The sequence below is a fragment of the Cygnus atratus genome, chromosome 2 (assembly GCF_013377495.2).
Source record: "Cygnus atratus isolate AKBS03 ecotype Queensland, Australia chromosome 2, CAtr_DNAZoo_HiC_assembly, whole genome shotgun sequence".
Classification (NCBI taxonomy): Eukaryota; Metazoa; Chordata; class Aves; order Anseriformes; family Anatidae; genus Cygnus; species Cygnus atratus.
The window spans coordinates 13888359-13915353 of record NC_066363.1 but is presented as its reverse complement, the minus strand read 5'-3'; the positions used below and the strand labels follow the sequence as shown (position 1 = coordinate 13915353).

At 38.9% G+C, this 26995-nt stretch overlaps 1 long non-coding RNA gene across 12 annotated transcripts in view; it reads left to right on the top strand.

Moving 5' to 3' along the window:
• The first annotated feature begins 900 nt into the window (after positions 1-900).
• The window catches only part of LOC118247335 (uncharacterized), a 35934-nt gene continuing 9839 nt past the window's right edge, over positions 901-26995 (top strand). For 2 of the 12 annotated variants that reach the window (XR_004778395.2, XR_004778386.2), the window contains exons 1-3: positions 901-1048; positions 1155-1247; positions 7666-7762. This is a non-coding gene — a long non-coding RNA (uncharacterized LOC118247335). The other 10 variants (XR_007707814.1, XR_004778389.2, XR_004778390.2 and 7 more) reach the window with 10 other exon arrangements.

The following is a 26995-nucleotide window of genomic DNA, read 5'->3' as shown; positions in this document are numbered from 1 at the left end:
AGAGCAAATGAGCAACTGAAATATTACCTCACTTAATGAGACAGTATTTTGCAGTTAAAAATGTGTAAATGTTAACTAATGGGTCCTTTCAGGAAGGGTTTCATGACATTATCAAACCTTGGGAAGGAGCTCATGCTAGAGGCAAGCTGCAGAAGTGCCCTGTGTGCCCTCTGCTCACAAAACAGACACCTTTGCTTTCCAAGCTTAGCCCTGCTGGTGAGCAGCACAGTCCTTCACCACTGAGGCCAAGGAGCACTTAAGCTGTGCAGCCCTTCATGGGAAATACCCACAGCACCAGCTCCTTGTGAGCTCAGGAGCCTTAACTTTGTTGCCCTTGGTATTTTAACTCACCGCTAAGGAACAGCAACCTACTGCTTACAGTTCAGCTGAAACTGAAGTGAAGGAGGGTTTTGGTCCATGGTTTGTGTTGCTAGAGCAAGTACTCCCTAAATACTTCCTCAGCAGAGGGGTCACAGAGTTAATGAGCACAGAGACTGAACTTAACTGCTCTATCTAGAGGTGATCCTCTAAGAGCAGGGTTGCAAAACACTGTGGGGAAGCCTACGATCCCCCATGCCTTTCTGATTGTAGTCAAATGGAGAGCTTCCTCCTCTTGGTTTTTCTTTGTCACATCTATCACAACACTCCACTGAAAAGACGAGAAAATGTATCTTTAAAAAACAGCCGTGCTTCTGGCATTACTACAGTCACAAGGTCAGGCAGCTTAGTCATTAGATAAGATTATTTTATTTTGTGATACTCCTCTAGCCAGAAAGAAGTGCTGTTAGCTTGCATGCACCCATTCATGTAATAGGGGAAAGTCCAGATACACATTCAATGGAAAATGTGAGTAAGCAAAATATTTGTAATGAAGTGGTTTTAGTATTCGTGCCAAGACAAATCAGAGAAGGGAAGAAACACACATCTTGAGAATATTTCCTCTCATGACAAAGATGTGACCATATAAGCACATGGTTTGAAACAGGAACAGCACATCTGAACAAGCAGTGAACACCCTGCACCTTCACCCACGATTAGAGTTCAGGAGGTACCAGTACAGCAATTTTTTTCCTATATTTACCCCCAGTAATCTGTCCAGATACAACCATAGGTTATTTGTCCTGTTTTCTTTTTTCATTCTTCCTGACCTGAAGCGGCTGTTCTTTCGAGTCTGTGAAGCAAGGTTGCAAGAACCTTTACCTGGACATACCTAAATGTGGAAAATGAAGATTCAAGCTCCTGATCCGGTGAGTATGAGGTGAATATTGTTTTAAGCAGTCAGGCAGGTGCTGAGCTTGGATGAATGAAATCAATGGTTACTTGTCTTAACCAATTAAGATTAACCTATTAACCTTAACCTATTAAGATTATTTTCTTTTTTCATTGTGGAAATGCCACCTTTTCAATATTCAGTGTTGCTGCAGAAAAAATCTGTTCTGATGAATCACCATTCTATGAAAAAAAGTTTCCCTGCAAAGTACGCAGCCAGCAGTACTACCATTACCACAAATTACTTTCTTTTAGGGTTCAATCTGGTTCCTGTAGAAGCCAGTGGAAAAACATCTGATTTCAATGAACATTGGTCAGGATTAGGCGGCTACTGTATTGTAGCTTTTAGGAGTGTTCTGAAACAAACACTGTAGTAGCTGGCTCCCAAAAGTCACTAAGAGGAAGAAACCCCATCCCTATTTTAGAATAATGGCTGACAAATTCAAGCTTTATCATGCCATAAAATCAGTACCAGGCCTAGATCTCTATGTGCTTTCTTTTCTGCCTTCTTATCTGCACACTAAAATTTTTATCTTTCCTTCTCTTATCTCAATCTAATCTAATACTCTGTGCCAAGTCATTGTGATATTGGTATTGCTGGCTCTGTACCAGATTGCTCCCTTTCAAAGTATTACAGGGATGATATGGAGAATCCTTTCTTGATACTCCTCTTTTTTTTTTTTTTTTGTTTTCTCTTGTAGAAAAAAAAATAAATCCATTATTGTCTTTTTCTTCTGTCACTTTGTTTCTTTCCTTTAGCTGTTTTTTTTTCCCCTCCACAATTATTTTACCACAGTTTAAAGACAGTCTTATAAAATCTATTTTAGTTTCTTTTCTGATGTCCAGATATTCTATTCCTGTCTGTCCCTTCCACTTTCTTCATCTCACATTTAATTGTTTCCTTGACACATTATAATTACTCCTTTTTAACTTATTTTCCCCTTAGAGTAGACCAGAACAAAAATGTGCATTAATAGTTCAAGCCTGTATGTATAACAGAGGTCCTCAGGTCTCTGTGAGATATAGCATCATGTTACAATCAATGTGAAATATAATCTGATGTCCTCTGATCTAGCAGTTAAAATTGCTGTTGTGGAACGACGAAGTGCAGGTGACCTACACGGAGCAGAACAGAGGAGACAAGGGGAGAGATGAGTGATGCAAATGTGAAGAGTTTAGAAGAACAGAGACCTGTGGACAGGACTGAAAATGACTGGGGAGGAGTAGGGAGCTGAAGAAGAGAGCAAGGAGAATTAGAAAATAAAGGTACCAAACCAAAGAGAAGTAATAGTAAGGGAAGAAGGATAAACTTGAAGGGAGTGAAGGCACAGAAGTAGAGCAGCTTCCATCTTTGCATTGCTTCATGGAGATTTAAGAGCAAAGATCAAGGATAGCAGATATTGCAAATTTAGGACAGGGTGCATTATTAAGAAGCAAGATGGCACAGTCTTTAAATGTCTGAATTATTTTATTTTAAGACTTATGAACACCACATTGCATTTCCTGAGTCTCTTGACATTTCTCCCCTCCCTTCCCCTCCCCTCCCCTCCCCTCCTCTCCCCTCTCCTCCTCATAAAACCACGATTACTTCTTTCATAAAACCATGAGTGCTAGGGCAGAAATCGTTCTCCTTCATTTGGAGAATCTGTGAAATGCAAGATGCAAAAAAGGTTCATTATGAGTAGATCTTGGGTGAGGAAGACCATCTAAAGATCCCAGCTGTCTTTTAGCTGACCAAGGTGAAAGGACATCCTGGCATTACAGGAAATGAATTTGAAACTCTCCTCTCTCCCTTGCCTGTGAAGGGGCTCACCCCAATGGCTGTGTAGTGCCCTTTGGTTGCCAAGGCACCTGATCAGTACACAGGCTCTCATCTGAGGGCAATCTATTAACCCACACACTATATCCAGACAGGTACAGTCTATTTCTGAGTCCTTTTAGCTGCCCAGTCCTCCACGATGCGCTTTTCCTTCAGCTGCAGAAATGGGGAGTCTTGTTATGTAAATATACTCTATACTGAGCTGAATTTCAGAAGAAAAAGGGAGAAGAGTGGAGAGAACTTCTGATTGCTACCAAATGAATGGTAAGCAGCAGAGGACAGACAGAGTTCCTTTCTGTGGTGATGCTCCTGGAAAACATAGAGGACAAGTATTTATTGAGAAAGAGTAATAACAACCTATTCTCTTAAAGCTAGAGAAGGCATTTCCAGAGACCTTCCTGAAACAACAGAAATCTCCTGGTTTCAGTTACTCATCTGTCATCGTTCTCTGCACTTATGGGGATTGCTCCTATTGTACTCTGAGAAACTTAAAAAATGACAAGTTCCCTGCCTCTTGTGTAACACAATCTCAGTACTGCCTTATAAAGAAATGAATAATTGGCATTTATTCTGTGTACGTTGGGTGAGTAGCCCAGTTCTATTGCCTGCAGGATGATCTTACCTTGGAGAGTTTCAGAGAGCTCAGGTTATTTCTAAGCAGTCACCTGGGTATGATGCCTGGCTCTCTGCCAGGGCTGAGCAATCATGGCTGCAGACAGGGAATCTCTCCCGCATAATCCTGAACCCAGGGTTATGATATGTGTGCAGGCAAAGCAGAGCAAGGGGACCTGGCCACAAGTTTGTAAAGCAGGATCAGCCATTGCAGGGTGGGGGGTGTTAAATCCCAGCAGTTGTCTCATGTCTGTCAGTGGGGGCTGCTGCACCAGCTGCAATGCCTCCTGCTCCGCGTTCTGCTCGTTCCTGCAGGGGATGACATAGGCACTCTGCAAAACAAATAGCAATTTGTTAGAGCATGATGACAAATTCACATGTTGGCTATGAGTGCACATGTAAGAGGCAAAAAAGCAACTTCCAAAAAAGCAACTTCCAGCTGGACAATCTCACTGCACCTTCTATTAGCTTGAGTTGGCAAAAGCTGCCTTATATCTCATCTCATAGAGCTGTTTCCTAAGACCCTTGGTGTATTTTTTCTGTCCCCATACAGGGAAACAATGAAATGCCATCAGCTGGGTGAAGAAATTAATTGCATGGGTGATGTCTGCTTCATACCTTCACAAACAGACTATCTAATGGCCTCACAACACACAAGTAGCTTTGTGTAGACTCTATCAGTGGGTGTAGGTGCAATAAATCTGACAAACAGAGCTAGTTTTAATAAAGAGCTTCTTAGAGTCAGAAAGAAAATAAACTCTTCTCTCATTGAATGTATTTCAAGATTGACCTGTAAAGCCCTCCCAGGTGGTATATAGCTTGCTGAATCTGCGTTTTCTGTCTTTTGGAACAAAGTCAGATTATTCTCACTGTGATGAGCTTTTACTTCTTTCCCAGATCAGACCTGGAGAATGTCTGCTTCTGTAGTGGTAGATGTGTGTCCCAAAGGGACAAGCAACAGTCTTTTAGAATTGAACTTCTGCCAACCATTTTCACTCTTTAGCAGAACTGTTCTGGAAACACTCATCCTACCCATTATATTTTTCAGTAAGATTCAAACACACTACAAAATCCCATGTATTTTGATGAAACTTCAGCATTTTTGAGGGAAAATGTTCTGACATTTATGAAATAGGATGCTTCACCTTTCTATCAAATTTTATGTCAGTACATCCAAGAAACATTGCCTCATGGTATCAGTAATTCCTACAGATGTTTTACTGGAATTCTCTTCTCAGTTGCATTTCCCCTCTAAGTCAAGAAGGTATTACTAGCCACTACACACAGATAGTAAGACATGTGTCATGTTACAACGACATGGACAAAATAATTCATGGCACCTTCTCAGGTGATTTATGTCATCTTTGTAGAAAATCTGTATCTTGTGCTAAGCAAGGTTTTTCTTGTGCTAAGCAAGGATTTTCAGTGACTATCTGAAAGATATATATATATATATATATATTTCTTCCAAAATCAATATTCTTGCACAGGAAAAAAACACACCACAGAATTCTCTGACTTTTCATATGAACAGGTTGCCATTTTCATTTGCTATGGAAAACTTTTATCAAGCAAGATGTAGACACATGTTTTTTTCTTATTTCTTTTTCCAGGAAATTCATGTTTGCAAAAAACATTTCCACTTTTAATTCTTCTCTTACTTGGACTTCTATTTATTTTCTCAATGTGAAGCTGTGTGTGGGAGAGATGTACCTTTGGAGGCTGCTATATCTTTTTTTTTTTTTTAATGTTTCAGAGAAAGATGATTAATATAAATATGAAAGGCAATCTCAAACGCTGCTACAGTTATCCATACCTCTGGGATTTCCAAACCTGAAAGTTGGTGCAAAATGTGTGAAAGGAGTTGTTTAAGAGTGGTAGCTGAAGGGAACAAATTACACTAATTCACTGATAAGTGGCTGGTTCTCTAGTGTCTTCTGGGTGATTTGCCATTGATTTGTGAATTTGTATGTGATTTGGAGCCTTCCTAATTAAGAGGCTGCTTCTCTTTTTCATTTCTTCTTGACAGTAGAGGTCAGCTGACTCGACATTATTTTATTTGAGTGACTGGCTTTACTGCAATGACTGCAATGGGGATTTTCCTTGACACGATGTGGATTTTGTCTTCCATCAGGTCTGAGAGTGCTCCTGTTCAGGGAATCTCTATTTTCAAGAATTTTCTTCAGAAAATACATGTACTTAATTTGTAGAAGATGGAACGTTAACTGATGTATTAGTTCCTAACCAATAAAAACTATTTTGGACATTGCAGAGGTGTTTAGGGAACTTGCAATTTACAAATTTTATAAAATTAGTGAAGTCAATAATATTGTAAAGGTAACCAACAAATATGTTTCTGGTGGAAATGTGTTTTTGAGGAAATATTAACTATCTCTTACATAAAATTTTAACTTCTGTGACTATGTCAAGAGAAAGGTCCTACTTAAACTAGAATCATGCTTCTAACCCAAACAGTTTAATTCAGGAAGGAAAAGGAGGAAAAATGAACTTTTCTGAATGGACATTTGGTTTCTTTTTCAAACAACCTTTTGACTTTCCAAAGTCCTTTTAGTTACAGCTCTACTGGTTTTGCATAAGAAATACAATGAAGACAAAAGTCCCCTCAAAACATGAAAAAGCAGGTACATAGAGTAACAAGAACTGCAGAAGTCTATATCGGTGTACTATACAGTTTTTCTTCTGCACAGGACAAGATAAGGACAAGGACAGTCAATAAATTCCTTATTAGCAGTCAGTAGTCTGATGGTCTGATTTTGAAGCCATAAGCACGGTAAATCTCTAAAGGGTTATTACCCCTTAAGTATAAATCTGTTGAAAATGTATCCATATTGTCCCCAAATGCTTTAGCAGCTCTCTGAGTGAGTGATATCCATTTAAGCAGGCTATCACATTATATGACATACATTTTAGTTTGATCTGCTGAAAATAGATTAACTGTGTTCTTTTATTCATTGTGCTGGATGCACAACAAACCAGCTTACTTGGGTATTCATTTAGCATGTCTCCGTTGCATAGGATTTTGTCTGATGGAGGGAAAATCTTCTGCCTTAAGTGTACTGGTTGATTTCTTTAACAGCTATTCAGATTGCTGGTCTCCAACATCTAAAGTTAAGTTTTCTATTCTATCTTTAATAGGACTGAGTAGAAAAGGGTGAGAAATGGGGGGGAACCTCCATCACTTAATTAGAACAGATGGATTTTACATTTGACTATGAATCAACTTTATCCAGATATGACAAAAATAGAGTTTATGGTTCAGGGGAAACTTCAATATTTGGAAATTTTATTCCACACGTATTTGGAAGACAGTTAAAATGAAGATACTTTCGACAGAGGCACTTTCAATGCCAGTGACCAATGTTGTTTGAGGCTGGCTCCTTAAGTTGCATTTGATTGTAGCAATATTGAATGAATCTTGCCCTTTTCACTTCTGCTCTAAACAATGCTAAAAATTGGACAGGATGAAGAATCAGCTAGCCAGGGAATATGAAAACTCTGTCTTGAGTTTGAAAGGGGCTGCCTGAATACTGTAACCTGCAAGCCTCAGCAGAGCCCCGGGAACCCTCAAGCCTTCCAGTCATAGGCTGAATTTCATCCCTGGAGAGGTCTTTCTGTGATGTGTTTTGGGTCAGCGAGTCACCATTTCCCTAAGAAATTCCTTTAGAATATGCAAAATTCCTTTCTTGCTTATTCAACCTCTAACAAAATGATGTGGGAGTTTAGTAGAGTTGTGGGGAAGGTGGGGAGAGGCAATGAAGAAACTTATACAAATGTTTTCTTGCTCCTTTGCATCCACTTGTTGGGGATGGATAGCTTTATTTTATTACTATTTTCCTGGTTTCCATTTTTTGTTTTTATTTTCTCCAAAATGCTGATATAAAGTCTCATTACTCAAGTGTTTTAGTCTTTTTAATTTTTATTTATTTATTTATTTATTTATTCAGGCAGTGAGGCAGAAACACAGTCTGGATAAGGATCTAAATTTTGAGCTGTTTATCTGAAGCAAGGCTGGGTGCCTCCCCATCACTGGCTGCAAAGCATGTAAGTGGCAGGTCTGTTCTCTGCCTTTGCATCCTTGCTGCTTCTGTTTGATTAACTCAGCAGCAGTTGGGCATTAGCTGGATGAAACCAGCACTCCAAATGAACATGTTTATTGAGAAACATAGGATGAATAAAGAATTAAATTCTGAAGCTAAAAGGAATTGTGGTTTTCCTGCAGTGTTGGATAGTTGTTGAGTAAAAAACAAAATAAAACAAAACAATCACAAAAAGATGGCTTCTATGGTATCTATTCTATATTAACACTTCAGGGACTGAGACTCTTATAGGTGGTCATTAGCCATGTCTCTGGGTAAAGAAACAATTACCAAGGAACATTTAGATAGGCGTTGTGTGGACTGGATCAACCCAGGCACAGCAGATTGTTTAGACTGGGTGAACAGGGCTGCCTTGCTCTCACTGCCTTGGCAGAAATGCAAAACTCTCCCAGAGGAGGAGGATTCTTATTTAGGTTGCACTATGTACATAGCTTTTTAGTAACGGCACTGGCAGCTTTCCTTTCTGCTGTTGTCCTTTTAAAGATCCAGCAATAGAGACTCTCTCAGGGAATAACTCAGCCATGCATGACTGCTGCAAAAGCAAGGCACTTTCAAAACATGAAAAGGAAAAAGGTGGATTGAAGAGAGGATGGAAGAGGACAGCATGAAATCAGCAGAGTGTGTTCAACAACAGGCAAGAGCTACAAGTGAAAATAATGTGATCAAGGGTTGTACGTGGAAGGAAGATTGGCATGTATCAAGAACAAGAGGACAGTAAGGAAGAGAAAGTAATTTTTTAATGAGGATTCAGGCTATAAAAGAGGGTAGGTACTCAGCTGGGACTCTCTTCTGCAGTCTTCATTTATTTGCAGTGGCACTGGCACAACCATTTTTTTCAGCGAAGCTTGTTGCAGAAACCACTGTGGTGTTTTTGTGAGCAAAGGTAAAACACTTCAGGCTTCATTATGAGGCAATGAACATACTGTCAACTGTCTACTAATGAATGGAAATTCAATATATAAAAATCAAAAAATTCATACAATGCTTATTCTAACTCCCACTTGAAGGCTAATGGAGAACCCAACAATTAGTGGAATGGAGAAAGAAAAGTAGACTGTTTTTCAGAATAAGGAATACAAATGGATCTATTAGCACCTTGAGGATGATGGAAAAGTAGAGTCCTATGAGATTAAGATACAAATAGAAGTATATTTATATGTTGTATATCGTGGCAAATACAGAATTCCTTCTATCTGCACATAGCTCTAAACTCAGACAGGTAAAACAGAAACTCATAGGTAAATTCAACTCTAAAAGGGCTTGAAAACTCAGCAGAAACACTTTGGAAACCTGAATCAATTTGCTTAATATACTAAATTATCAAGTTTTGATATTGTTTTCTTAGGAGCTAGTGTAATATTTGTCCTCTAATTTAATGGGGAAATACAGTGACATTTAACCTAAAAGGACAGTTGAAGTTATTTTTATGGTAGACTGCTTTTCAGGAGAAAAAACCCCCAGCCATTTCACAAAGAAAACAGTTGTTGCAACTCATATTATTTTAGTTGATTTTCACATTTACTAATTGGCAGATTCTTTTCATTTATGGGGAATACATGGTAATACATAGTAACTGTATAGTAAAATATACACTACAACATATGGTAACTCTGGCTTTGCTCCCATTTGAAATCACAAGCATTGATTTGACTCAGTGAGGCAGATATTGTTGCCTGGAGGCTGAGTCGAATAACCTCTTATGAACCTCATTTGAGCAAATAACTAACATAAAGAGGAAATTACTTCCAAGTAAGCAGCAAGCGAGCAGGAGATCAGGCTATCCTGACCCTAATTTGATCTTTCTGCCATTCATTATAGTCATCTTTTGGTTAATGATTTGGCTCATGTGGTGAGACTGGTATGCGTCTCCCCACATTCATCCAGGCTGTGGCAGAAATGTGGACTCTTTTCTGACCTCCAGAGATGGTGAGCAGCTGCAGACCAGGCAAGAAAAGCTCCTGCTCTCCACATTTTTCAGGAAATTCATTTTCCTCATTGCCACTAAATGTTACTATTACACCATGCAGCTAAAAATGAAGATCACAGATCTCCGAAATATGTCCTTCCTTCATGTCATGTGTGAGCTTCTGCTAGGCTTATAGGTGGTCTTTGACCTAGGCTAAATGGAAGTTTAATAATGTAGAGAGTTTTAGAACCAGGGAATTATTGCCTTCTATTTTCAGTACTCCAGGTGAAAACAATCTGTATTAAAGTCAGTAAAAGAAGAGGCTGCTTAGAGGAGAGTTAGCAGATTTGGTGTGTAATGACACTTCGTATACTAAAGAATGAGGCAATAAAGTTTTCTCTGAGATCTGCTGAACCCATTCTCAAAATCCAGTGTTATGGGAGGCTGAGCACTGTGGAAAAGACCTCCAGTGCTATCCTGGATTTAAGACTATGAATAACAAAATTTTTATTTGGGCTAACTAATCCAAAGAGCAGAAAATTATTACAAACTTCCTTTGAATTATTCCTCATGGATCTTATTTTTATATTCATCTTGCTCATATTGAAAATTTGTTTCTCATTATTTTGTTCAAAGAAAAGCAGATTAACAATTGTTGATGCTATTTGAATTCTGGTCAATTTGTAGTCTTCTGCATGTTGCACCCAGGTGTACCAGCACACGGTCAGACTGGGGCTATGGTGGAGTCCAAGCTCTCAATGAGCAAGGGCATCCAGGATTTATGTTTATCTTATGTATTTAAATACCCGAAAGTCACAAAGTCCCCAAACGGAAAATTTCCATACAGGCAGACTAAAGAAATTTGCAACCGGAATGGCACATTTACACACACAGGACAGGACTGTTATCTACTTGGATTAAGGGATCAGCCTACATTCCCAGGCGCTTGACGCTACGTGGTATATTGAGACAAATTATGGCCTGGGTGGAGCTGAGGGTACATGAACGTTACAAGAGCAGCAGTGAGTCACTGGTAAAGGAAACTGTTGGCTGAGCAATGAGAGTAATGTTTTTTAATTCACAGACTAATAAAGTAAAGTAAGCTGAGGTGTGTGGGCTATGCAGTCTAGTAGGCTGGCAGGGAAGCAGTGCCTCACACACATCACAAGGTATTGAACAGCTGCCTGCGAGAGATAATATTTCATGGGGACTTTTGGAAGCATTTTTGTTACTGTCTGGCCCTTAACAGCTGCCCCTGCTCCTGCTTCTCTCCTGTTTTGGACCTAAGACACTTGCATAAGCTGCTGCCTGGTAGTGGAAGGAAGGAAAGAAAAATCCTAAAAATGGCTGCAGTGCAGATGATTTACATTCTCTGGATTGCAACGAGGCAAGCCAGGGCACAGGTACTTATTTTCATCCTTGATTCTCAGCTTCCTCTTTTCCTCTCTGCGCTCAGCTCACCAGAGAGGTGACACAAGCTCTTCCTGTTGAGTGCTGCATACCAACCCACACTCTTTGGAGGTATCTCTCAGTACACTGCTGAGGAAAAGCTGTTGTTCTGACTCAGAATCACAGCTGGCAGCTGTTATTTGACTACAGATTTTTCCTCTGTACAAGATGAGGTTTGGGACCAGTCATTACTCTGTACTAAAGTTGATTTTGTGTTATTATGTGCATTTTTTTTTTCAATGGTAAAAGTAGAAGAAAATTGGTGCTATTTTAATCCCAAGGATAATAAAAAGGAACAAGTTTCCTGATCTTAACCATTCTAAACACTTTTTTTTCTTTCTTCTCATTTTAGATGAGTTTAAAAGCCTGAACCATTGGAATTTCTTAGCAGCAGTATGATGCCTCTGCTTCAGCACTTGTAACCCCCTCTCAGGAGGAGCAGTGCTAACCCACTAGAGTGGCCAGACTGTAAAGGTCTTTTCATAACATAATTACTGGAGCTCAAAATATATGAAGAATGAAACTGCCAGTTACCCAAATATCTTGGAGAAAGATAGACAGGGACATACAGTTTTGGAAAGGAAACCCATTTGCCATGATTAGATTTAATAATATGTTCAGCAATATTCAATAATGTTGTATTTCTCGAGTAACATTCGTTATTAAGAAGGATAATAAATTAAGAGCCATGTAAAATATTCCTGTATAGTCAACTTAAGAAAATAAGGGAATAATCTGAAACATTCATTGCCTATTCTAAGGTTCTTGACTTACATGATTCTTGGCAAGACAGAAGGAAGTCTCCAGTCCTCGGGTTTGAACTTGAAAATATGACACTATTATTTCATTTGCATTGTCTACATGGAATAATACGTGTGTAAGGTAACCCAGAGGACCTTCCCTCTCCTCAGAAAATGTGCTTTTCTTTGGGAATATGCAGACTCAAACCATGATCTTACAAATAATCACACTAGCATTTAATGTGAGGAGTCCTATTGATTTCAGTGGGACCACACACAGTAGGAAAATAGAGCATGGGTAGAAACACTTGCAGATTCAGACCAAAGAATCTAGACTATATAGACAGACCCCATAAAACTAGATAGTTCTCTTCAGCTAGGGGACTAAATTTTTTAAAATACAAGAAAAGCTGACAATGCATTCTATAAAATATTTCAAATAATCAAAAATTTGATGCTGTTCCAAAAAATCAGTTCAACATTGGCATTTTATTATTATTAATATATTTAACAAGTTAGCTATTATAATTAAAAATAATGTTTGAAATAAGGCATTGCATCACTGAGGATTTCCCCCATTTTCAACACATTTTCTTTGCAAGAAAATTGCATATTCTTCCAAACTCCCTACTGTAGTTGCTCAAAATAGTTGTGTGTACTGCACCAAATTACCATAAACAATTTTATAGGGAATATGCTTGTAAAGGACTGACAAAGGATTGTGGTTTAAATTTTCAATGGGAATGTAAAAAAAACATATATGGAGTATAAACAGATGCCCAAGGGATGTATTTTAGATATAGGCATAAAAGGTAGTATTTAACCATTATAAACAAAAGCCAGAACTTGAGTCATGGTTACCCAGGTTGGGACATCCACTGAGTCCAGTGCTCTTGGGGCCGAAGACCCTTGGAGCCACCTAAGACAGCTATAGCCCTTCCAGGTCTGGCACTCATTGGGATGTCTGTGCACAACACTCTACTGAACAGTGAAGGTAAGTTCAGAAGCACCAGTGTCTCATTTCAAAAAGAACTTGGATACTTGGAGACCTGTTTTCTAAAGGACCCTATTTAAACACTTGTGATTAAAGTGCAGATCCTTGTCAGCAGCTTGTTTCTTCTAAAGTGGAAAACTAAGTACTATCTTAGCTGTTTGCACATTACCATCCAGTTTCACTTCTGGTGTAGAGACCCATTTAAATTGTTGCAGTAGTACTTTGCTCCACGTAGCACATACTCAAATATACATTATTTTTCTAGCTGGGTAGACACACCCAATCCAGTTTCTAGTTTCCTACATGTTTTCTAGCATCTCTCACCTGCAGGATAGAGGCCTAGTTAGAGAACATAGCCCTGGAGAGTGGGGTGCATCCAACTTTGTTTCAGCTCCAGGTGTCCTACTTCTCAGGAACATGTCCTGTTTGGCAAGTTAGGGGGGGCTTTTTTCCTTCAGCTTTTTTCTTCACTTAATTTCTTGCTTTTCTGTCTTTACTCTTAAAGTGCAGACTACTTAATTAACAGAAAGGAAAAGATCTAAGGAATTGAGAAACATTGTCCCCCAGATACTCTAAAGCAGATACATAGAAAACCTTGGGCACAGATTCAGTTATGCAAAGAGGTATATGTATGTGGATCTTCAAAATAAATGTCATAATCAAATGTCATAATCATAACACTTTAAGAGAGTTTTTTTTTTTTTTTTTTTTTGAGTTCATGGCTTGTGAGTTAGAGCTCACACACAAAATATCCTCTGGCTCTGCCTTGTGGAGCATTTTTCTTCTACATGGCTGCTTATTTGCTGGGGAGGTGTTTGTGTTATGCACTGATCCATGAATTGTACAAAGGAATTACACAAGTCAAGTTTTAGGTCTGTGAAAGTCAAGAAGCCTGAACTTATAATGCTATGTATAACTTACAGAATTGACATATCTACAACTGAAAATGATTGCAGCAGTCAAAGAAATGCATCAATTTGCAGACAGACGAACCAATCTAACTGTAAAAGAGGAGACTAGCTATAACATTGCCATCTTTAGCATCAAATTCCTACTCAGGACTTCTGCTAGTCTTATACTGGCAGTAATGCTGCCTCTGCTACCAAAGACTGTGGCCTCCAGGGCCACCACCAGCTGGGAGAGAGCAGTGGGAACTCTGACTCTCAGAATAGAAATTCTCCAAAACAACTTGTGAATCTTGTCCCAGGAGGCCAAGGCTTTCTGAAAATCAGTAGTGTTGGCTCCTAAATCTCTCAGAGGCTTTTGAAAATATTCTTAAGTCACAAGATGTGAGATTCTGTAAGGTTTTGACTGTTGTGTTAATATCTGCTGTAGAATAAAGGCTAAAGCAGATGTGGGAAGTGGGAGGGTAATGAATAAGGCAGTTTTGAAAGGGCTTAAAAGGAACTGAAGGAGCCTGCAATTTTATGGACCTAGTGTTTTTATTCTACCAAAAGGAAACTGTTGAGACACCTTCCCAGGTAAATTTTTTTTATCCAGTTCTAGTGGTAATTGTGTCTTTGAATATGGTCCGTCCAGCATTTGCTTTTCTCAACACTTTTAGTGTTTTTTTCCTTTGAGGAAAATTTCCTTTGAGTTGCTATTCTGAGCAACTTTAATAATTGGAAGCTTACAGTTGTGGAAAAGCAATTCACAGTAGCTATTTTTCTCAGGCAGGAGAAGAACACCTTAAAAAAAAAAGGATAAATCTTTTCTTTTACAATTGCCCCTTTAATAAACTGTTTGTTTAAACCACAGTTTTTGTCCTCCACAGCAGTGAGGCTTGTTCCTTATTTAAGGCAGGATGACAGGGTTCTTCCCGTTTGGAAAGGCAGTGAAGCTGGTGCTCCAGAACAGAGCCACCCATTCTTCTTCTGGGAGCTAATTGATTAGCCTCAGAGCTACGGACATGTACCAAGGGACTCAAATAAGAAGACTTCATTTTTCTTTTTGAATGAGTTATTTCCCGGGGCTGTCTGTATTAGACAGATGTCCAGGTGGTCTCAAATTATTTACAACTACAGGAACCTCTGTGGTCATAGGATTATCTGCATGGGGAAGCACATTTGAAAGTCAGTATTTCCCTTCTCAGAAAACAGGACAACCTTTGTTAGTGCATGTTCTTATTTGGAATATCTTTATACTAAGCTAAGAGAACCTAAGCATATAGATCTCACTTTCCAGTCTCTTGTGAGTACTGATTTCCTTTAAAAGAAGAACATGAGTGAGAGAGAGAGAGGGAGAGAGAGGGAGAGAGAGGGAGAGAGAGAGAAACCTTAAATGTGTTCCATACTTTTATTACGTTTCTGATGATGTACATCTACACAGTAAGTGGAGGAATTGAATACTATGTCTTCTGATCAGCCTACTCATTAAAGATCAGTTCAAGTGTTGGACTTTATTTGTACAAGTTTGGATTGTGTATTTATAAACAATATACCATAAGGACTTTCCTACAACACTTACCTCTTCTGATCCCCTGCTGAGGAGAAGCATAACCTTTTAAAGAACTCTTAGTGCCTAAAATTCATTCTACAGCAGAACTACTCACAAATGGGGCCCAACCTTCCTGCTGTTCCTGTTTTTGTTGTTGTTGATTTTTTTTTTATTGACATTGCCTTCATTTTCACAATGAAACTAGATTTTTAGCCCATGGCAATCAATATAATCGACTTTTTCAGTTTTAGCAATTATTTCTTTTCAGACTGTTTTCAGGGTTATTCTTAGGCTGCTGGCATCTGTTCAGCCTGGCAGCCAGATGAATATTTTAAGAGGAAATCTGACAGTCTGCATATATCTCCTGTAGTACTAGTGCCAAGAGAGTCTCTATTTTAAATACCTATAGAAATGTGTATATACACTTTTATAAAATATGGTAGCCAGGTTATAGACCTGATTTAGTTTTTAGTTTCAGAGTTTGTTTTTGTTGAATCATAGAATCATATAAATTAGGGATGGAAAAGTTGTATTAGGTCATTTAATCTATCCCACTGCCAAAGTGGGATTGTTCCCTGCAGTACATTTTCCAATGTTTTATCCAGTACTTTTCCATTCTCTGTGTTGGGCTTACACTTCACTTCAGCTTTTCATTCAGTCAGGCTTATGTTTTTGTCTTTTTAAGTGTTTTCCTTCGGAATTCATTGAATTCTGTTACCACCATGTGGTGATAACAACAGTGATGCCTGTTGCTGCTTTTCAGCTATATGAGAAACTAACTAAAGTTATTAACTTACGGCTATGTTAGAAATGTATCTTTCTCTCATCTAACCATGAGAGACATTGTAAATTTACCCTTCAATGGGTAGAGTTGGGGGTTGTATTTCTGAATTGCTAACAGCACATATGCTGTTTGTTTGCTATTTTCTTCTGTCTGGTGTGAGTTTCTTCGCTTCCTCGGCTATGGGTAATACATGAAGTATGTATTTCCTCAGGTCTCTCTTTAATGTTTCTTAGTCACTCATTACTTAAGCAACACTTCATTAATATCAATCGATAACGTTTGAAGAACAGGCAAAGTTTTACTATCTTCACTTATACTAAATGTGAAAACTTTTTTTCTCTGACAGTGATAAATTGAAAATGTTGTCAAGAGAGGTCCTAAGCTGGTAGGATCAATACAAAGAAGTTCATGTTCAGTAATTACTAAGGCAGAGATCATTTCTACAAGCCAGATCCACACTTGGCAGCAGGACTCAGGCTGTGTTGGTGCTGTGGTATCTGTGTCTCATGCACTCGAGGAATTTCCATAGCATTTATCCCTGCTGGTGCTCAGTGTCTGTGCCTGGGTTCCTGGAACAGGATGGAGTTGTGTCCACGGGAGATCGAACAGTGCATCCTCACAGTCACTGCAAGCAGGCTTGATGCTTCCTGGAACCAACCAGCAAGTGCAACAGCTCTGCCATAAGACAGAGCATGCCAGTGAGATGACCTGATGTACAGGCATGCTCCCTCCAGCTTCGTCATGCAGCATGTAGGGTCTCAGGCACAGATCTGCAGAAAAAGGAAAAGTCTGCAGAACCATGTAAATTTAGGTCAAAATGAGAGTGTAGCTGTGTTGATTAGCTGTTCTTCAGCTTTTCTGACAAAGACCTTTGAATATAACATTCCCCTGTACTGATTTCCAGCATGAGTAAGTATCAAAAATCTTTATATAGCAGCCTTATAGCAACCAACTTCCCTGTTAATGAGATGTTAACCCTCATTGCTTTTAAATGTGGTGGTTTCTGAACAGAGAGGCTCTGTGGGATTTAATTAGAGTGATTTAACCTTTTCCCACTGAAATGCTGGCCCTACGTGCTTTTCATTTTGAGCTTGCTTGTTGCATCTCCCTCTCAAACAAACCTGACTGATGCATTAGTTAATGTTTGAAAAATTCTGTGAGGATGTACGGGACTAGGAAGCAGAGTATTGTCATTAATACACAGAACTGCTAGTCAGGAGACCTGGGTTCTCTCCCAGCTGTATTGCTGATTTCCTGTAGCTGTATGTGAAGATGTAGTCATGCCAATAAAGTCCAAATGAACTGTGCATGACCTGGCCATGTCAGCTACAGCCAGCCAAACTATTCAGAACTGCTTGCTAAAGTTTTAGGCACCTCAGTTGAGCAGAATAATTTGAAAACTTTGTGTTACTTTCCTATTACACTGTTTCTGATAAAATTTTCTCATGATTTATAGCACCAGAATTGGCACCAGGATTGAGTTTCTATTTCCCTCTGTTTCTTGATCTATGAAATCAGAGTGATGAATGCTTTTGTGTCTTACCAGGATTAAAAAACAGTTAATCTTATTTCTTTAATGCCTTTGAAACAAAAAGTGCTGGGAAAATGCAAAGCAAACTCTAAAATGCTGTGTTTCTCCCATCTCACTCTGTCTCTCATGCACATCTTGTACATTCATGAAGATGAAATGCACCTCTGTAAGACACTGCGGCTCTGCTTGTTTAACACATTTCCTGGCTTAGGCTGGAAAAATGACTTGTGAATAGGGTTAGACTTCACCCACTGAAATTTCTTTGGCAGGTGACAACATATGAGATCATTTTACACAGCTCTAATCACCATTAAATCCTTCACCAATACTAGTCTAGTGAGTCAAGACAGAGCCTATTTGACCCAATGCAAAGAAAACCACTAGTAAACCTACTGGCCGTCTCAGTTAACAACTCCCCTCCCCAAATCATTCTGTGCCAGGATATTTACAGAGAAGAGCAATTATATATATATATATATATTTTTTTTTTCCGAGCTTACTATGTATAATTTCTCCAGAAGAGATTTATCAATTCTTTTCAAATTTTCTGGAGTAAAAGCTGGGGAGCCTAAAGGGTTTATGTCAGCCCCAACATGACTTGACTGAACTGTCTTAATCTGTGGACCAATTTGCTCTACAGCCCCCTAAGGAAGGAACTTGTTGATTTTGGCAGTGTTTACCTTTCCTACAAACAAATACATAGTTTTCCAGACCGGCTGGCTCTTAAAAGTCACTTGAGAGCTGAGGAAAAAAAAAATCTGCCGCAGGCTGCATCAGTATTCTTTTTCCTGTGTTCTAGGGAAAGCTTTTGTGTTCTCCATAGCTGCTTGAGGATAATCCGTAGAGTCAAGATTATTCACAGTGTCAATAGAAATGCCTGTAAAATTCTCTGAGTTGAGTTTCCTTTGGTGGGGGGAGAGAAAGATTCTGTCACACATACACACACACACACAAGGATTATTGAGTAATTTGACTGTATTTTCAGCTACACTGGTGAAGAGACAAAATAAAGAAATAGTTTGAACTTGCTTGCCTTTCACTTGTGGGAGCAACATGTTGTTCTTAATTTTCTCAATTTATATAGATCATACAACAATAATTTTTAGTGTGACTGATGAGTATTTGCTTTTAGATATTATATAACAGAAATCAAATCCTTGTTTCTAACCCAAACACAGCAGCCTCAAGTTTTTAATTATTCACACATATGTCACATAGAGTGATGAGAGCCATGTAATTTACTGCAGAGCCATATCATTCACCTTTGACTGTCTAAATTGCACTTTCTTACTAGTTTGTCTGCACCAGAACAATTCACTTAGCAGACAGATTTTTTATTCTTTTCTAATACATTATTATTAAAAACAAACAAGCAAACAAACACACTTCTAAGAAAAACTGCTCCATCTTCTTCCAGTGCCTACCGGTTGAGGTATTCTCCTAACATGTGTGCGCTCTAATCATTTAGTCTAAAGATATTGACCCTCACCACTTACATGGAAATAGCAATCAGCAGACTTTAAAATATTTTTCTGCTTCCATCAGAAGTTAAAAAAAAAAAGAAAAAAGAAAAAAGAAAAGAGTAATCTCACACTGTTCCTTCAAAGAAGAAATATTAGGTTTAGAAGAGGATGGTGGGCTTTGCATCTGATGAGGACAGAAACCAACCCCTCAACCTGCCCTGGAGAGAGCAGCTCGTTTGCTCCCCACTGAGCTGGCTATTTTGGGTCCTGTTTTGAGGTGCTAGTTCTCCCTTTTGGGGAACACAAGCACCTAAATCAGACCTGCAGTTTCCATACTGGAGATCTTAACACTTCTGGGACCCTAACTCTGTCATTGGATATAGCCCAAAGTCATTAAATCAAAGCTATTAAGTCATGTTTAGACGTTATTAGTATTTATTAGCTGAAGCTTTATTACCCCTTCGATGTTGATATAGCTAGACTCAATGAACCCAAGTACCTAGTTTTACATTCTTTAGCATGCAGGCTGCATTTTCCTATTTTTTTTTCCTAATAATACCTCTCATCAAGGAGCCTGATGGTTATGAGACCAGTATGTGTTAGTGGGGAGAGGACACTCCTGCTAAACCCGCCAAAATTAAAACAGGGGGAATATATGAACTTTGTGTATAAGACCTCAAGGAGGTGAAAACTAAGAGAGAAAGATAGGCCTTGCACTTCCTCGCCCCCATGCTCATAAGAAAAGGATTTTGTGAGAATGATGAATATATGGAGTTTGCTTCTATGAGTTAGGCAACTGCACCTAGACGTAAACATCAGCGTTTTCTGGTGAGTCCTGTCCACAAATCATATGCTGCAGAAAACACACCTGCACTTTGGCCACCCCAGTGTACAGCCTGGTGTACAGTGCAGACTTATTGCTGGAAATATATTAATGCTAACATGGTAGACTGAAGGGTGGCTTTCGTTTGCCATAGGCAAAAATCCTCCATGGTGATGTGGAGGGTAGATTGAGGTGTGTGTGAGCAGATGGGCTTGGTAGGGTTTTAAACCATCCCAGCACAACCCCCCAAACTGGTGTCTGTCAGCACTTGAAGAACCTGGTACTGGTCTCTCTTTCTGCAGCTTTACTCTCTGATGTATTTATAGGCATCAGCCATATTCTCCCTTGGCAGTAATTTCTGCTAATTTAATTATAATCTTAGGTTTGCTGTTTCTTGCTACATTTCTTTCACATTTATTTATTTATTTAGTAATCTCTCTGAAAGTAACAATTTGGATAGCAGTTGAGTGTTTGCTTGTTTGATATAAATTCTTCTTCCTTCAAAGACCTGAAATACATTCAGATGTAAGAAATTAGGGAGACCTCAACCAAAATGTTGAACAATTGGTAAGGTGTGAAAGGGTGAATTGGAGAGTCTGGTTCAAAATCTACTGCTTTGTGATCTGCAAAGACAGAAATTCTCCCTAAATTCACAGAATACTTGTTTTAGAAAGAAGGTGACTAATGCGTTGCTGCTCTATGCCTGGACCAGTGACTTATGCTGATGGCTGACAGCACAGCCTGTCTCAAGGAGGAATGGCCATGCTTACAAAAGCCAGAGATGCAGCAGATAGAAATAATGCTAGGAAGAATGTCACCCTCACCCTCTCAAAAGGTGTTAGCATTTTAAATTCCTTAATGGATTGTATCATATATCACACACAGTTTGTGTGGCTTTCCACTACCTCTGCTTATCTGACAACCATCATGCTGGAGTATGTATGCAGTTATACTCATTTATGGAACCTTACCCAGCTGCCCAGATTTTTGATCCTTTTCTGCTTGCCCAATCCATTGTTAATGTCTAGTGTCCATTGCTAAAGTATTCTCAAAGAACATTACAAAAGCCAGGTCTCTGTTTATCTTATTCAGGAAAACAGTGTGAAAACTCAGTGGAACCACTGGCAGTCAGAGTTAGGAGGAGTTTATGGATGCCCACATTACTATCACTACTCATGTATGAGTGCATATAGACCCTCAAGAACTTCAAAGCTTGCAGTCCTGTTCATGTGCATCTTTTGTCTAGCCTATGATCCCATTTCTGAAAATGATCTGTGTGAATGCTTAAATAAGATTACAGGAAGGATGGCGTACATAATGTGATCCTTCCTTTTTCTTGTTCTTCTGGATGATCTATTAGGATTTCTGGAGTACTCTTTTCTCTCTGCATATGCATTCCCTTCCAGAAACACATATTAGTGAAAGCATTTATGATTCAATTGCATGTGCTTCTGCTTTGAGCAGTGCCACAAAGAAAATTGTCCTTGGCAAACCTGACATAGCCATCTGGCTGTGGTTCTGACCACTACTGTGCAGCCACACCTCACTAAGTAGGCATAGCTAGGTATCTGTTGAGTGATGCTATTTCTGTTCAGACACATGCCATTGTGTGCTGTCATTTACACCAAATAACAGCATTACTGCCCTCATTATCTTATTATTTCTGGGATATGTTAGCTTTTTCCAAACTAGAAGGTGAACGTCTTTTGTGAACACTTCTGAAATAGTTTCAGTCAAAATGAGTCCAGCCAGCAAAGATCTTTTATTTAAACAGTTCTTTAGTCATTTTGACCAAGGTAGGTCAGGGTGTGATCAGACAGTCATTTCAGCTAGCAGTTCTGTATGCGTGACGAGCAGTTGTGGGGTGGAGTTGGAGACAGTATAACCTCTGGGTCAGCATACTGTACGCTAGAGGAGGATCAGGTAGATAGATCAGGTTTGCTTGATCACTGTTTCCACAGAGCTTCTACTTCTGTAAATCTGCTGTGATTTCTCCCTTCTCTGACTTCTCTCTATTAGCTGAGACTATAATTTTCCTTGAATTAAATGGTTTCACTAGTTTATGTTTTTTCATCCTCCATTCTTCAGATTTCCTTACTGCACTCCTAGAAAACCGCTAGCCTGTCTATTTTAAACCTATTCTCCAAATGGTGCTTTCCTTCCATATTTGTGGGATTAATGCTATTTGGCATATACTAGACACTGGGCTGATTCACCACCACCACTCACCACAAACAAACAGGTATTACCACACACCAGCCAGCCCTAATCAATGACAATTCCATATAACCACAATTAAATTGCCCAGCCATTCCCAGGAGGAATCACAGGTCATCAAGACTATTTTGAAATTGAGTGGTTTTAAATATTTCCATAATGATGTGCAGCTATTTATCAGTGTGGTTGCAGACCTCTCCAGCTGCAGTCCAACATATTGTTCCAACTACAGCTCAGCTGCTTTCAGGCCTTGAAGTCTCCATGTTTCTAAAGCTTCACCCTTTCCGTACCTGGGCATACTGCCCCTCTGGCCCTGCCAGTATGTTTGCTTTCTAAGCTGATTCTGTAAATAGTGCAATGACTTTTGCTTAAGCAAGATCATTTTGGGAGGTTAGGAAGTGACTGCACAGGGAGGTTTGGCTTCCCTCAGTGTGCTGGGGCAGACTGGCAGCAGAAGCAGTAACCTCGTCAAGCATCTCAGCTGCAGCTTGAAGTGTGCACCACGCACCATCAGTAACTGCTCTGTAGTCTATAGGGCCCCATGACGACATGTGACATGGGCTTGAGGCATAACTGTGCTTGTGCCTATCTGGGATTTGTAAGAGGATGGGAAAAGAGCTAAAATTGAGTGTATCAGAGCTAAAATTGAGTGTATCTGCTTTCTCAAACCAGCAGTAATCTGTTTGCTGTAAGGGCTAACCCCTTCTGCAGAAACACTATGGCTGCTCTTGGATAGGTAGGCAGCTATTAGTAGCTGCCCAGAGAACATTTTTAAAAAGTCAGGTGTTAGATAATTGTGGAAGAGTTTTAGTACTACTTGAATATATGTGTACCACTTGAATATATAAAAAAGGTGGCAAATTAAGTTAAAATTAATTCCAGAATATTTACAGAGTCAAAGACACATATGCACAGACATCAGCACTGTCCATGCACAGCCTGTCATAACTTGTTTTCACCTCTATATTGTTTTTGCCTTTCTTGTAGGAAAAACCGCCTTCAGGACTCAGCATGCTTAAAATTTTCCACTATTCAGTGGTCTAGAATTTCAAATCATCACATGTTTTAATAAGTTTGGAATTAGTTTTCTAGAGGTGATGACATAAAATAGCCACAAGATGTTTATTAAATAAATAAAGCTTTCATCTGAAATAAGAAAAGATTATATTAGAGTGGTTTCCCAAATTATTAAATTGTCTACTATGAAGTAAGATTTTTTCCTAATATTTAAATATAAAGTCTTCCATGATACTTTTAATTTTGTATCAGAAACCAGCCCATAATATTGAGCAAATGCAAACACAAATCACTTTACTAATAATAGGATAACCGTTTTATACAAAATTAGTTTTTCCTTTAACCAAATAAGAAAATTAAAATGTCTACCAATAAACTGTTTGGATCAACCCAAACAAATGGATTGATCAGGGTCAAACAAATTTTCAGGTCTATTTTTAAGCATCTGTTGTAGATTTAAATTGAGAAAGAGACTGAAATCTAAGGACTGAACATAGATCTTTGAGAAACATTCTTAAAGTGTTTCAAAAGAGTTCCAAGAAATGGAGACAGCCTTTTCACTTCTGAAAGCTTCTTTTCACTTCTGGTTTATAGCCTCTGGTGAGGAACTCAGGAATCTGCATCAAGGCTCTTTCAAAGAAGTCCTAGTGATAGTGCTGGCAATACATGGGCAGAACTGTATGCCTAAAAGAGAGCTATGGGCATAGACACTTAATTTAGTAACAGAAACAGTAATGAGTGAAGTGTTTTACATACCAGTGTGCCCTCTCCCCAAATTTTAGGACTTTTGCTGAGAACTATGAAGAAATGTCTTCCCTCATGAAGAATTCACAGCTAAGAAGTTTCTCCTACAGGCCAACATCTGTAAATTTTCCTTTTAAAATGCAACTGAAATCCTGCTTTTCCTTTTTAATAATAGAATAAAGGCGGTAGGAATCATTGATCCATTTGTCCTGTAGTTAAACTTCAGGAGGCTTAGTCCCTCTGCATACCTCAGCTCACTGAGGGTAAGTAGATGAAGACCCCCTTCTCCCAGGGAAACAGGTCGGATGGTGGCAATAGCTTATAGTGGTGAATGGTTGACTACAGAATCACTGGGAAAGGGAGTACTGATTCCCCAGGGAGTTACAGACTGATTTTCAAGAGGGAACTGTGCTGCCCAGTCTCTGCATTAGGTACTGCTTCTGTATTTTAACCCATGACAGTTTAATACATAAAGAGACTTCACGAAAGAACCAGGACTTCTGTTTCCCTGTTGCAAGCTGAATGTTGTAATCACAGGCTCAGGATCATTTTACATTTCTATATTTATAATTTTTTTTTTTTTTATATTTATAATTTTCCTCCTTCTCCAGAAGGAAATACTTTAATACCTTTATGGAAAATAGAAAACCTTCAGTGGGAGGACTTTGAGTGTGTTGTTCTTTGCCTGCATAGATTTAAAGTTAGGATAGCCTCTTGGAAGAGGATGTGTGGAGCTGAGTATCCTCAGGTAAACTGAAGCTGCTTTTCAGTGATAAGTGCTCTTAGCCTCAAAATAGTGAATAGGGAAGGCATGTGTATGCTCTTACCATGGCCATGTTTTAAAAAGAAAAAGACATTTGTAGCATTATTTTCAGAAAGTGCTTCAGTGTGTTTAGGTGATAAGTAGAGGAACCTCTAGTTTGTGGATTTAAAGCTTTGTCAGGACTCTGACTTTGGCTTCTTTGGCTGTGAGGGCTTAGGAGACTGTATGCCCACAGAGATTCAGAATTTAAGGTATCTAGGGAATTTTTATGGTAAAAGGATACATTCCTCCTGATTTAAGTACAGCAAAACTCAAGGAGCTGTGACAACTTTACTGTTGGACACAGCATCTTGGATTTCATGGAAGTCATGCTCAAAATCCTTGTTTGGATCTCAGCCATAGAATATGTGGTATCTCAAGTTGTGTGTATATATATATATATATATATTTTTTTTTTTTTCTGGAGTATGTGCATCTTTCTTAGGTCATGACCTAAGAAAGTAGCTCTTTAGCTACAACTGATCATTTTGGCACTTTTAAGTGAAATTGTTTCAATTTGGACTAGAAGATGGCCTTCTCCAATGGTACCCAACAGCACATAGCTGGACTTGATTTCTGAGGAACAGGATGAGAAAGGTTAGCCACACAAGTCAGCAGGCAGAAGTACACAATAAAGATGCAAAAAAAGCAAGCAAATTGGCCATGGAATTCTGAAAGGGGGAAAGTGGCTACAGATAACGTTAAGCTACCTGGCTGTAGTTATACATCAATGGACACAATACCTTTTCTGTATTTTCAGTGAGTAAAATGGCTAAATAGATGTAAACAAGGCACTGAGCCTTGGTTCTTATTCTCTTCTCAGACAGACTTACTATCTTGTGTGTAATCGTGCAATAGCTTTTTGTTTGTTTGTTTGTTTTGTTTTGTTTTGCAGCTGGTTTGTGTTTGGCTATTTAACTGGCTGTGAAGATTTGTAATACAGATGCAAACCTGTTTGCAGAAGCTCATATATACACTGACTATACTCACAAAAGTGTAAATAGGGGGTTACGAACAGATAAAGCCAGATAACAAAAAGAGCTTAATCAGGACAGGCTACCGCTTATTAGCTATAGTAATTCATTTTGGCTTCATCTTATATAAAGACTTTGAAGAGAAGAGCTGCTCAAGCCAACTTGATTGGGCTATACAAAGATCCTAAGAAGAGTGACTCATTCAACCATGTGGCCAGCTGCTGTGATTTTATTTGTGAGCCTTACAGTATTTGATGATTTTCTTAAAACATCATATTCTGGAGTAATGTGGTTGAGTGAGAATCAGTGTGTTCACTTTTAAAGAATTCAAAGTCATCAAGTCCTCACAGTGACAGAGGAAAAATTGGAAATAAATAATAATAATAAAAACGTACAAATGAAGCCTATTTTCATGATCTTTTTAGAGTTTTACTCATGAGACCTGAATGACAAGTGCTGGTAATACTGCAGCTGGGCAAGACTTCTAAGTGGCCATTTATGTCATCTTTTGGTCCCTGAGAGAGACCTTTTCTTATGGTGAATACATGTATGTGAGGAAGCTTTTACTATGTGGCTGTAGGAGCCCCACCTGATGTCAATTTAAAGAGACAGGTGATTTCTTCAAGTTGGAAACTAATGTGAGGTTATTCCCCAAGGTATAAATTAATACAAAATATATGTCTAATAATATAAGGTACTAGACACAGAGAGCTCAGCCTGAGCAGTGGACCTGTAGCATTGAGCTCTTCTGTAATCAAAATATGCAGGCACCTCGAGGGAATGTCTCAAGCTGGCTGATTACCCATTAAAATCTCAAATCTTTGATATAGGCCTATAGAATGGTTCACCTCACATGAAGAAAGCACACTGTTTCCAATTTCCGTTGTATCTATGGGTTTTGGTTTGGTGTGGGGTGGGAAGGGGAAGCCCCATGATGTTACCTACCTTCAGGCTCAGTGGGTTTGGTTGTCTTTCACTAGTCATGAATAAACAGGGAAGAGTATTTTCTGAATTATTTTTGTTTACTCAGAACCCTTTTGATATTTTTGTCTTGCTTATAATTCTCTCTAGTTCAATATACTGTTATTTATAAACATCATGATATCTCATACTGTTTGATTTCCACACAACTGAGAGCATTTGGCCTCGCACCTTCCAAATGTGTTCCTGTTATTGCAGAATAAACTCTGCCAGTTAGAGCCATATGTTATTTGGTTTAGCTGAAATAAAACCTTATAGAGTGAACTAAACCGTAGCACTGTTAGGCATGCAGTTTTAGGGAGATTAGGTGCATTGG